A 14,542-nucleotide genomic window follows, 5' to 3' on the forward strand; every position below is an offset into this window, starting at 1 on the left:
GAAAGCTCATGTTGCCAGTTACCTTTGCCTAATATGTCATTAATGTGGTAATTTTCTATCCAATTTAAAGATGACACTGCTGCTCTAAAAATTCCAGCTGATGTTTGAATACCAGAATCAGCTTAAAGACCTTTTATCCAACCACGATCATCGCTGCAGTAGCTGGTCTAGTAAGGCCTCAGGTTGTTAAAAATAGATTTTTAATATTCTCTCTGATTTGCCGTGTCATGTGCAGTAGAGAACATAGCCAGTATACTTCATCGATGTTTCGGTCAGAAGCAGCCACGAAAGTTAAAAACTTAATTGTTGATATGAAGATGAATCGGTTTTCGATCCAAATATGGGACGCAAGGTAATATAAAGTACATTATCTGTAAAATGGTCACTTTCAACACGTAAAAGAGTAAGGTCATGTACTCTGCGGCCCGAAGCTAACAGTAAAATAGTGACATGTGTCTGGATATTTGATATAATACACTATACAATCTATATTATAATGATTTAAATAGCGAAATTAAAATTCTTGCATCCCATATAGGTAATTTAGGAGGTGAAGGTATTTGCAAGGAAAATAGCTTTGAATTTCACTATTGGGTTTGACACTATTTTTATATCAGATATAGTTTCACAAACGGATCCTATAACTGATTTATAAATTAGAATGGTTCGATGACAGATAAATAAAGGTAATCGAAGTATCTAGCTCCATTTGCTGGTTCATGTATACGAGAGATAATGCTACTTTCCTGACAAAATCTAACCCACTTTTTTCAGTCAGGGGCGTACGTCCTTGTCGTAGACTCTCTTTTTTTAATAAATAATAAATATGAGACAACATCTTACATTGGGATCAGAGTAATGTATGTACATTACTCTGATCCCAATGTAAGCAGCTAAGCACTTGTGTTATGGAAAATCAAGAGTAACGACGGTACCACAAACACCCAGACCCAAGACAACATAGAAAACATGGTAATCTACATCGACTCGACCGGGAATCGAACCCGGGACCTTGGAGTGGCGTGCCCATGAAAACCGGTGTACACACTACTCGACCACGGAGGTCGTCAAGCTTTTTCTCCTGCGATGTCCATGTCTCCGTCAGCGCGTCCCACCAGAGATAAGCCAAGCTTCCAGGCGTAGACTGCTGACTTAAGCAGGCAGTATAATTGTCAATGTGTTCGCCAGACTATTGCTCAGATCTCTGAATTTCACAGGTCGTTTGAGGGCACGTGCTTTCAGTTCTGGCTTCCAAAAAGGCTTCTTCCTCTTGGGTGCCACTATTTTGTACTGACCTGATGCTGAGTTGAGGTGGCCTAGCACCCTGGGTATCAGCCTGGACGGTGGAAGCAACCCTGCCTGTCGATAGTGCCAGGATCTGCTGAAGACGTCTTAAAAACAGGCGTTCGCGTCTAGCAAGTCTAGAGTAACATAGTTTGTTACTACGTGTGCTGTCCGTGACGCGAACAAAACTGTCTGGTGTTTCCCACAGATTGAACAGCCTCGTGGTTGCTTCTTCTGTGAGATGCCACTCGGAGCCGGCGTGATTTCGCGAGAGGTGGTCAGCTTCGGTTTTGTACAGTCCCGGTAGGTGGTGAGGGAGAAGTACAACATTGAGGTGGTCGGCTTCAGCGTTGTACGGTACTCCCGGTAGGTGGTGAGGGAGAAGTACATCATTGAAGTGGTCCACTAGCGCCAGCCGTTTTTGAGTCAGATCTAGCAATTTTCGTGACCGGCTTCCTCCCTCGTTCTTTTTATAGAAAACAACTGTTCTGTTATCGCACTGAAGAATGATTCTCGAGTCTTGGAGCAAAGTTGTTCTGGAGGATATGGTTGCTCTCACTGCGTACATCTCCTTCAAATTGCAGTGCCATTCGGTCTGGTGGTGTTCCTATGACCCTTTTATCATTTCGTTGCTTATAAGGGCTCCTCATTGAATGTCCAACGCGTCAGTGATGACGTGGTTCATGGCCATTCTCTGAGGATGAATGGGTGTCCTCTGACTGATGTTCTCTAACCACCAGTCCAGCTCTGTACGTACCTCGTCCGGATACTGCTTTGATAAGCGAGAATACCCGAGGATAGCTTGTGGGTGTGGTACTGGACTCGGCAATGCAACCTTCCCCGGTGGGTGATGAAGGTTGCAAAGTTGAGATATCCTACGAGGCGTTGCGCCTGCATTAGGTTCCAACTGCCGGTCGCAAGCTGCACGCGCAAATTCTGACGAATTTTCAGTATTTTTTCTAAGGGCAGGGACTTGGTGTTGGATTTTGTATCCCATACAATTCCCAGAAAGTTTATTAATCTCGCTGGTGTCATAATTGATTTTGATCAATTGATCCACCAACCTAGGCTTCTTTACTTGAACTCTCAAAACATAGAGATGTTTTGAGAGTACACCAGGACAGAGGTCCTGGTGTACAAGTACATAATCATCTGAATAGACCATTAGTCGCAGGCCGTCCCTGCGAAGTATTTCGGGCGTCCAGTATGTTACTGAAGCAAAAATCCGCGATACGCGGTGCAGCTAATCCGAATGACAGACAAATCATCTAAGGGGACGACCCTGAGAACTGATCCGGAGAAACCTCCTGTGCTGTTCTTTTATCGGAAGATGAATAAGCCTGGCTTAAATCCAGTTTGACCATTTAATCCCCATGTTGTAAGCAATCGGGGACTTGTTGATGGTGGAAAAGATGAAAATGTCTCGGTTTCATGTAGTGATTCAACCGCCTTGATTGGTCTTGGGAATTATAAAAAATGGAAATATGAAAGACTGCGTCAGGGGAGCGGGTTCTAAACCTCTTAATTGAATTAAATTCGGCATTTCGATTGTCGTTAAATGTGATGTCAGACTTCGAATTTTTATACATCCAATGTCGGAAGAACCAATGGAGGTGTTTAGTTGAATGTGATTCCTGTTATTAATTTTACCACCTGTTATTAATTTTAATAATACGTTAGGTGCATTTTTATGTCCCTTCCCCCTCAACAAATATGCTGAGGAGTTATTTGGATATTTAGATAATTGCTCAGAATCTCTGGCTGAAATGGCTTTGTATTGGTAGTAGAAGGCGACGGTTCAGGTTATGGGCCGTGTGCGAGTAGCAGATGGTACCCGATTTTGTAGTTTATATATACCACCTATATTTTTGTATAAATGCTGTTAATAGACTCGCGTTAAACATATAATCATAAGAAGGGGGTATTTCTCTAAATTTATCCTTTAATTACTTTAAGCGGTCCCTACGGAGTAATTCTAAAATCTCGACACGTTTACCGCAAATGAATTAAAGAAAATAGCAAGAAATTGTCTTATAACCAGAATAATTATTAAAAAGTTTGTTTCAATTTTTCATTAATAATCGAAGAGTTAAGCTGAACGTCCGATGAATTTGACTAGTCAACGAGTCTTTTCAAGGCAGTATTAACCTTTTCGTTTTGTGCCAAAAAGCATTAGTTAACGGAGCAAAACCTCCGTTCCATCTGGAACCAACGTAATGGACTAAAGTAGTCCTCCAGACGTCGAAGTTCTTCATTCACTCTTAATTCAATAAAAACAGGAAATTTTGTCATCACGTGATTGAATTGCTTTCGGTACAGAAGATTATTTTACAGTAACGCTTTTGAGCGTATTCAAAACTACCCGCCTCTATTTCTGGCGCACGTAAAAATTTTTCGTCAGTAGTTGTCGAACTTTGAATACTAGTTGAAGCTAGATTAGACATGTTAGTATTATAATTTGGCGCATAGAAGAATGAGGATGGTGTCGCCGGTTTACAATTAGTATAATTCGAAGTTAAAATATTATTTACAAGACTCACCAATTGTTGTGACACTAAGTCAAACCTCTTATTCATATCCCGCGATCAGTCACGCTTGTGACGCTCCCTTGGTGGTCTGTCGTATTCATTTTCCGACGAATCCGATGAAATATCCGAAGAATTCGAACTACCCTCTACACTTACACTTAACTTTTTTATTTTGATTAGGCGCGATAACCTCTTTACTCAATTTGAGGTTTTTCAAGAAACGGAAGACAAACAACACTTGTTTTAAAATAACTTTCTACTTTAAATCTCGAAAGTTGATTATAATTATTTAATTTTTAACGACTGCTCGTTTGGAAAAACGACGCAACAATGACAAATTTGGCGGCGTGTATTTGCTTGTCAATTTAGTTCCAGAAAGGGGTATAGGGGTCGCCTTAAAAGTTGGCGTTGTTGGAAAATCGGGGACTATTATCATCCACAATATTCTACTACTATTATCAAGGAATTTATTTAATATATTCTACACATATAATTAATTTGCATATCGTAGATATTTAGTACGGGCATATGCACTGACAGAAATTTTATTTACAAAAAAATTTTATCGAATTGATAGTAAAAGGTCTTACATATCTAAAAGCAGCTTAAAAATAAATAAGTTTTATCATGACACATGGTGATTCGGGTGGAACTTGGAATATTAACGACATTTCTGAAGGTGAAAATAGTAAATGGTTTGACACTCAATATCAAACTATTTTATCTCAGATCTGGTGATCAGATTCGGTACATGGAAGCACTAAACATTACTTAAAGAAAATAGAACCTGTGCTGCAACTTTTTTTTAATGTAATAACTATATTTACAGCAAAACTATTTTTGTTATATTTATAAACAAACAAATATACGCTTCAGGTTATAATACTACGCTTTATGAAGTTAACGAATTAAAGTAAAATTAAATATGTACCTATATAATAAACAATTTGAAAACTTTTTAAAAGATTTTTTTTTTGTTTTTTTTTTTCATTTCAAACTTCTTGGTTTATTTTGCCTTAAATAATATATTGATAATGCTTAACATTGATGTGTTACAAGTGTTAATTTAAACAGTAATGCACCCAAATGCACCCAATATTATCGCGTTAAGCATATCTAATTAAATTATCATTTAATCTATAGACTTAATTATAATTCCTTTATTACGTTATGATGATTCCATGATCGTAATATTATATGTTTGTAAATATTTTATTGAATTAAATTACTCACAATGACAATCCAAAAGACGAATTACAAATTTTGATCTAGATAGTACAATAAATACTTTTTATAACAATATCAGCGCTGCATTTTCCAGTGTGATGATAAATTTAATTTCAAGAATCAACTGCAATCGTAGTGAAAAAAAATTTAACAAAAAGAAAAACCGACTTCAAACAAAACACTATTTTAAAACAAATGAATATGCACGAAAAAGTAATAAAAATAATTGCGTATTCAACATATTTTTTAGAGTCTTCCTAAGTTAAATGAAATGAAAAATATTAGACTACTTAAAAGTCGATTAACGATTATATCATGTAGTTATAATTATTGGTATTTTTGGAGCCGGTGTCAGCCACGGTGCCCTTGCCCCAACAATCAAAAGAAAGAAGCGATACGAGCCCCTTGATTGATCCAGTATATTATTGTGTAAAAGGTAATTTGTAAAAAACATATTTGTTAAAGTATTCTCGTATTGTTTTTTGATAGATATACTGTAGGGTTTTATTGGCTGACACCGACTCCAAATATAACAATAATTATAACTACATGATATAATCGTTAATCAACTTTTAAGTAGTCTAATATCTAATAATAATAATCTTATAATGCTCAAAAGGCAGAATTAGAATTGGAAAAAATTCAAACAAGCCAGAAATGTGATGCGACTGAAAGTTTGTATAATGAGTTAGTTATACCTGCCCCTGACTCCAATACCACCTTACAGGAGTCTAAAATTAAACATACACCCATGAGTTCACATAATAAGATGAAAAAATATATAAAATTAAATAAATTCATCCGTAAAACAAAAAAAACATTAATAACTATCAATACATATGCAAAATGAGAAAAGACCGGTCACATTTAATTAATAAAGTAAAATCATCAAATAATAAATTGCAGAATAATAAAATAATATATGAAAATGACATTGAACAACTGCAATTAGAAATTTCTAGCCAACAAAGATCTTTAGATTTTGTTAATAAAAAATATGAATTGGCTCAAAAACAGATAGAGGAACACATACACACAGCCAACAATCTTCTTGAGCTATGCACCTCTAACTTAGAAAAATTTGAATCCTTATCGAATAAATGTAACTGTATGCATACTCAGGAAAATGAGTTGGTTCCTCCTAATAGTAATAATACCAAAGTATCACCTATCAAATTGAGTCAATGTGCACCAGGGATCCATAACCACAATAAACTGGGGTTAGAATTAAATAAAGATGTTATTGTAGTATCGGATAAGTTAGGACAGGGCTTTGGCTCAATAATTAAAAGTGAAATAAAAAATGTATTTAACACATGCTCACCCGGGGCAACCTATCAATACCAAATAAATAAAATAAATTCTATGCATCTGGGTTATAATAATGTAGTAGTATTAATGCATGGTGACAGTTTGTCTCTAAACAAAAAGAGTTTAATTAAGGATATTAAATTATTAATTGAAATACAAAATCAAAAGAAATGCAAATTTATAATTAGTTTATTTCCATATTCACATACCTTGACAGATGCACAGAATTTACATATTTATGACTTAAACCTATGTCTATATAATTTGACTCGACATTGCAGTAATGATTTAATGTTATTTGACATTAATAAATTCATTCATAGATTTAAGTGGACAGAGGATACTATGTACCTACAAATGAAATCGAAAAGACAAATTGGTAACCTAATTGCCTACAATATCAAAAATTATTTTACAAGTAATGTTACCAAGGATCATATGTATAATAAAAATAATAATTTAATTTATATTAACACCGACAAAATTAAAAATACTCAAATTAATAGTTTAAACTAAATAAAACGACAACATCTGCGCCCTCTTACTTAAATATTATACATCAAAATATACAGGGCATAGGTGGCAAAGATCATGAAATAGAATTATTTTCGGAGTGTTATAAAATACATGTATTTTGTTTCACAGAACATTGGGTTAAAAAATTTGACATATTTAATATTTCAAACTTTAAATTGTCAAGTGCGTTCGTAAGAGGGAGTACTATTCGTGGTGGCTCATTAATATTAGTACGGAATGATATCGTTTGTAAATCTCGAAAAGATATTGTGGCCCTCTCTATCGAACGTACTATCGAACTATCCTGCGTGGAATTTCCACAGTACATTATAGTCTGCGTGTACCGGCCCCCACCGGGAGATTATTATTTGTTTGAAACCACTATGGAGGACATTCTTAAAAAGCTATGTAAAACTAATAAATATATAATTGTATGTGGGGACTTTAACGTCGACTTACTTAAAGAAACTACGTTAAGTGTTCGGTTGGTCGCCTTGTTTATGTCATTTAATTTAACTCATAGAGTTAATGAACCGACGCGAATAACCAACGGCACTTCTACGTGTATTGATAATGTGTTCTGTGACTGTGAAATATATGAAGTATCAATTATAAATAATTTAACTTCTGATCATTGTGGTCAGAAGTTTTCATTAAAACACAAAGAAATAAATCATTTAAAAAAAATAACATACAGGCCAATAACGGCTAACAAATTACATTGTTTTAAAGATATTGTGGCGTATAAATTGTCTAATCTAGATCTTACGACACAGGATCCAAATGAGCTTTATAATTCATTTTTTGAAGTAATACTAAAAGAATTTAACAATATATTTAAAATGAAATCATGTTATAGTAACACAAAATTAAAGTTTAGTGACTGGGCTACTGTTGGTATTTATAAAAGTAGAAATAAATTATACGACTTATATGATATGAGGCGGTGGAATCGAAGCGTAGCCTTTTTAGAATACGTCATTAAATATTCCAAAATTTTTAAAACAGTATGCATTTCTGCTAAGTCCTTATATTTAAAGAAAAAAATCCTGAATTCTGATAATAGAATTAAAGCCACATGGGATGTTATTAGTAGTGTTAGTGGAAAACCCAAAAAGGAAATGATACCAATAGAATTGAACACAGGTAGTAGATACACGAGTTCTGAATTAGAGGTTGCTAATTTATTTGAATCATTTTTTGATAAAGTACCCCATAAAATAACATTTCATTTAAAATCATCTACATCAAATGCAGCTAGGTTATTAAATAATAGTGTTTCTAAATGCGTTATTGACTTTTCATTTGAAACGGTTTCTGCAATAGATGTCATAAAAGTATTTAAAACTATAAATATTAAAAAAACTAACGACATATGGGGCATTTCGGTAAAATTTTTTAATAACATCATATACGATATTGCTCCGTATATAGCAGTAATTTTTAACAAGAGTTTGGACACGGGTTCATTTCCTAACTTGTTAAAATGTAGTAAAGTTTTACCACTTTTTAAAACTGGAAACAGAAGCGATCCCGGTAATTACAGGCCTATTTCAATACTCCCATCCTTAAGTAAAATTTTCGAAAAAATTATTTTAAATCAACTTCTCGTCCATTTCGGTACAAATGCTATTTTTCATGGTGAGCAATTCGGTTTTAGAAGAGGTCGCTCGACAACTGATGCGGGAATTGCGCTTCTCAAACATATTTACGATGCTTGGGAGAAATCACAGAACGCTATTGGAGTATTCTGTGATTTATCTAAAGCATTCGATTGTGTAGAACACGAAACGCTTCTTTATAAGCTCAAATATTACGGTGTTAAAGGTAAAGCTCTTGATCTCATCGCTTCATATTTAAGTCAAAGAATCCAGCAAGTTTTCATTAATGGAATAAAGTCTTCTGGATCTACGTTAAAAATGGGAGTTCCACAAGGTTCAATTTTGGGTCCCTTTCTATTCCTAGTATATATAAATGATCTTCCTTTCTATGTTAAGGGTATTTGTGATATAGTGTTGTTTGCTGACGATACTTCGCTGATTTTTAAGGTTGACAGGAAAAAAAATGACTATGACGATGTGAACGGTGCATTATCACAGATACACAATTGGTTTACAGTAAATAATTTAGTTTTGAATGCTCAAAAAACAAAATGTGTAGTTTTTACCCTACCTAATGTTAGCAAGCAAAATTATAATATATCTTTAAATGGTGACCGTCTTGAAGTAGCTGATACTACGATGTTTTTAGGAATAGAATTGGATTCCAGACTTCAGTGGACCTCTCATTTATCATCCCTAACAGGAAGACTCAGCTCCGCAACATACGCGGTTAGAAAAGTTAGACAACTAACTGATATTGATACCGCTCGTTTAGTTTATTTTGGTTATTTTCACAGTATTATGTCATATGGCATATTACTTTGGGGTAACGCTGCAGATATTGAATCTGTCTTTATTTTACAAAAGAGAGCTATTCGGTTTATTTATAATCTTGGAGCTAGAGACTCTCTTCGGGATGTTTTTAACAGAGTAGGAATACTTACTGTTGCGTCGCAATATATTTACAACAATATCATGTATATTCACAGTAACATTGATCACTTTGATAAAATCAGTGATAATCATTGTATATGCACTAGAAGTAAGGATAAACTTATAACGCCAAGTTTCCGACTCCGCAAAGTCAATAGATCCTTCTTGGGGCAAGGTATCCGTTTCTATACTAAAATTCCGCAGAAATTTTTAACTTTGCCGTTTAGTAAATTCAAATCGTTTGTTAAAAATACATTGGTAGAAAAAGCATACTATTCGATACAAGATTTTGTAGATGATAAAAAAGCGTGGAGTTAATACCTGTTGACTTCCAAGCAGGATACATTAATTGAAATAATTGTATTTAATTAACATGACGTTGTATTTTTTAAATGTTAAAAAAGAGTAACTACTGAGTTTCTTGCCGGTTCTTCTCGGTAGAATCTACTTTCCGAACCGGTGGTAGCTTCACTTAATTGTAAAATGACGATTCAAAAGTGCTTATAAAAGCCTACTTGAATAAAGTTTATTTTGATTTTGATTTTGATTTAATATTTTTCATTTCATTTAACTTAGGAAGACTCTAAAAAATATGTTGAATACGCAATTATTTTTATTACTTTTTCGTGCATATTCATTTGTTTTAAAATAGTGTTTTGTTTGAAGTCGGTTTTTCTTTTTGTTAAAATTTTTATTTGATTTTAAGTAAAGCTGATGTTGACTAACTATTTTTTTTTAATATGGATAGATTAAGCGTTCCGTTTATATGAGTCAGAAACTACTTCGAGGACAATTTCAAAGGAAACTTGCGAATAAAGCAAAAATAGACTTTCGAAAATGCGGATTTAATACGTCACGCGGCGTAAACTACAAGGATCCCTCGAAAGAGCTGTAATCGAACTCAGCAAAAAAACTTTGAAAAAGACCAACTATATTTCGTACATCATATGACATCACATCACATACACAAAATTTGATTAAAGATAGTAAGAAATTCTGCCCCATATCGCACCCTAACTGCGAGCCGTATAGGAGTTCCATCACTACATAGTATAAAACAAAGTCGCTTTCTCTGTCCCTATATCTTTAAATCTACGCAACGGATTTTGATGCGGTTTTTTTTTAAAGATAGTTTGATTCAAGGGGAAGGTTTGTGTATATAATATATGAACAATATAGTAAAGAAACACTGATAATTTTAGAAGTTTGCGATGTGATGTCGTAAATAAACAAATTCTGTAGTATATTTAGTATCAGTATTGCACCCGTGCGAAGCCGGGGTGGGTAGCTAGTTGATTATAATATTCGACTATGATAATTACATAAACATAACCACATTACGGAAGGTGACTCAAATATCCAAATAACCTATAAATAAAAGATTCGACTGAGTATCGCTAACGTGCTCCTCAGAATTGTTCCGTTCTCTTCCGTTCCGTTACTTTGTCATGGATCCTGTGCTCAGAACCTTACCAAACTTTCACCAAATTACCCTTGAAGTATATATTTTATAATAAAAAAAGAATTATCAAAATTGGTTAACCTGATTTTCAGTTATTCACCTATTTGTCGCGCATATACATAATGGAAATTTAAGACTTATGTCATTTTCATATGGATACCATCATCGGAAAAAAAATAAAAAAAAAATGGGACCCCACGGGAAGCACTACCTTTCAAACAAAAAAAAATTATCAAAATCGGTCCACCCAGTGAAAAGTTATGAGGTAACAAACATAAAAAAAAAAAATACAGACGAATTGATAAGGTTATCCTGACTTCCAAAAGGAGGAGGTCCTCCTTTTGGAAGTCGGTTGATAAGAGTAGTACTTTGTTGTTTTTTCATTTTTTTTTACTTTTCTTTGTTTTTGGGATTCCTTTACCAAAGGGTAAAACGGGATGTTGGATGAATGTCTGCCTGTATATCAATAACCGTGATAGACAGTTAAAATTTTCACAGATAATTTATTTCTGTTGTCTTATGAAGAAATTATCTTTCAACTTTTTTGTGTGTTGACAAAGATAATTTTACTGAGTAGGAGGATCATAATCGGTTCTCAAAAATGTCAATAATTAGGTTGTAAAATAATGAAAAATTTTATCAATATAAATATTTGTCTATTTTGTTGAAAATAGTTACACAGCAAAAGCGGTGAGCGAGATTCTCGAAGATTATATTCGACAATTGTCAGTGATCGAAATAGTTAACACTAATTTGTCTATTGGCGTAAGGCAATTTGGTCTGCCTTTGAAATATAATCCGGCACTCTTGAACTGTCCTCTGATTCACGAGTGGACATGGATGTACACTCATCTCTCTCAGATCAGATCTCATAGTTGTGTGTTTGTGAATGTTTATTAGAATTTTTAAGTAATAATTTTTGGCGGATATGAGATTTTTATTTTATTTAATCTTTACATATACAGATGATAAGTCAGATTAATTCACTAATAAATAAAATACAGTCAAACTGTACAAAGAAAGTATTACAATGTTCCTTAACTTAAACTTCGGCGCAGTATGTCTTCTTCTTCCATACTTCTCTGTTGGACAAGTAACATATTTCTAACCATATCGTCTTTCTAACAATCCATTCAACATTTTTTGGTCCCCTCTATATATCCATCCCTTTCCATGCTCAAGACCTTCCTCACAACAGCCAGCCGATGTCAACATAGCTTCTCTACTCTTCTTCTAGGTTACTGGTGCCACTAGACTGAAATGTTATAATAAACTTTATTCATATCCAATAACTATAAATCACAGTGTTAATCAGAACACCATTGATCTCTTATTTCGATTAATACGAATTTTAGAAAAAAAATATAGGGAAGATAATATAATTCGATTTATCTTTATAATTATATTGATAAGGTATATCATAATTAAAAGAGCTGAGTTGAACAATATAATAAATAAACTCAAAGTTATTGGCAGCAAAAACCTAAATCATGAAGCTCTTTGTGCTTTTGCTTGCCTCAATAACGTGTTAATACTTTTCATCGTTACTATAAATACTAATAAAATTAATCACTTAATAAATATACATAAAAATTAAAGCATTATTCCATATTATAATGTAATAATTGCCTATTCTAGTAAGTGCTGGAAGCACAATGGTAATAGTGCCAGGAGAATACGTGGACGAGGAGAGCCGTTAATTTCCTCCAAATGGTAAAGGTACACTTTATCTTGTAGATCATATTCTAACCCTTAACGCCTGTTACATTTTAGGAGCAAAAACAAAAGTTTTGGTATAGAAAATAAATTAAACGCATTATGTTCAAATTATTTATTTATTTTTTACTTCACACATAAAAAAAGAGTGCAAATTATCATCACCTTCGGAACCTACATTCAGATACATGCTTACCGGAAGAGACTTATAAAATAATATCTAAAAAACAAGTGGCAGCTTTTGACTGTGACTACCACCGCCCATGGACATCTGCAACACCAGGGTGCTTGCAGGTGCTTTGCCGGCCTTTAAGAAAGGAGTACGCTCTTTTCTGGAAGGTTCTCATATCGTATCGGTTCGGAAAAACTGCCGGAGAAAGCTGGTTCCACAAAGTGGTCGTGCGAGGCAGAAAATGCCTAAGAAATCGCTCTGTTGTGGATTTTCGGACATCAAGGTGGTGCGGGTGAAACTTCGGATTTTAACGAGATGTCCGTAGGTGAAATTAATCCGAAATCCAGCAGCCGGAATTAATCCGAACAATTCCTCGGAACATTCCCCATGAAAAATTCGGTAGAAGATGCAGAGTCATCCAACATCTCTACGCAAAACCAAAGGATCAAGGAGATCGGAAAGGGCTTGATCGTCGATAGATCGAGCCGCTCTACGTTGTATACGGTAAAATGGAAGGAGCTGGTACTGGGGAGCACCCGCCCAGAGGTGAGAGCAGTACTCCATGTGAGGCCGAATTTGCGCCTTGTAAAGTTTTAAGCGATGGGCCAACGTGAAATACGGTCGCGCCATGCTGAGTACACTCAGCTTTTTTGAAGCCAATTTGGCTTCGCCTTCCAATTGACCGCGAAACTGAACGAGGCTCGAAATATCAACGCCAAATATTCCCGATACCTGTAGCGACTATCGGAATGTTCTCAAATCGTGGAGATACGACAAATGGTGTTTTTTTAGAGGTCAACGTGCAAACTTGCGTCTTTTTGGGGTTGAAATGGACTAGATTTAGCCGGCCCGAATTCGATATTTCGTTTAACGAAGACTCGATTTCAGACACAAGTTTGTTCCGATTCTCTTCGACGTTTTCCCGAGAAATATTAGTGCGGCCGGTGTATAAGGTGTTAACCGTACTGTCGTCTGCATAGCAGTGAATGTTCCCGATTTGCAACAAATCATTGATATGCAGAAGAAACAGAGTGGGTGATAGAACGCAGCCTTGTGGAACACCAGCATTGACGAATTTTAAGTCACAGCATGTACCGTCGACAACGACCTTGATGCTCCGATCTGCCAAAAAGCTTGTAATCCAATTGCATAATTTCCCGGGAAGCCCATAGGAAGGAAGCTTCGAAAAAAGCGCTTTGTGCCGTACGCGATCGAAGGCCTTCGCTATGTCCAAGCTGGCTGCTAATGACTCGTCCTTGCTCTCAACTGCTTCAGCCCATCTCTGAGTAAGGTAAACTAGAAGATCACCGGCCGACCGACCCCGACGGAAACCGTACTGTCGGTCTTAATAAAATTGTACCATCACTAGTTAATTTTAAAACGATAATCATATTAGATCGAAACATTGACATAAAACCTACTTCACTCGGCGTGCGTTCTCATGATTATCTGGACTGTCTTGCCTTTCACGACTATTTCTCTGCAAATACCTTTCCACATAAAAGCTAAGTGCTTGGATTTCAGATTATGAATTTATCTGTGACATATCATAATAATAAATTAGTCTGAATTTACAAAAAAATCACAAGAGCGACTTATAAATAATTTCTAAGATTAATAATGAAGCGCATGGCAAATACACATTTAGATTTATAGATTTTATTCCAATAGTATTCTAAAAAATGTAAAAAGAAAATGACACATGACACATGAATTGGTAAGGCAAGCCATAGTACAAAAGCGCTTTGGGAAACTATGAAACGAATAACTAATACAACTTAAATTAAAAACT

General features: G+C 34.9%; 1 pseudogene; it reads right to left on the minus strand.

Annotated features, from left to right (window-relative positions):
* Nucleotides 1-1,378: 1,378 nt before the first annotated feature.
* On the minus strand, nucleotides 1,379-2,349 carry LOC124531901 (annotated as a pseudogene).
* Nucleotides 2,350-14,542: the final 12,193 nt, after the last annotated feature.

The sequence above is a fragment of the Vanessa cardui genome, chromosome 1, assembly GCF_905220365.1.
Source record: "Vanessa cardui chromosome 1, ilVanCard2.1, whole genome shotgun sequence".
NCBI classification, from domain to species: domain Eukaryota; kingdom Metazoa; phylum Arthropoda; class Insecta; order Lepidoptera; family Nymphalidae; genus Vanessa; species Vanessa cardui.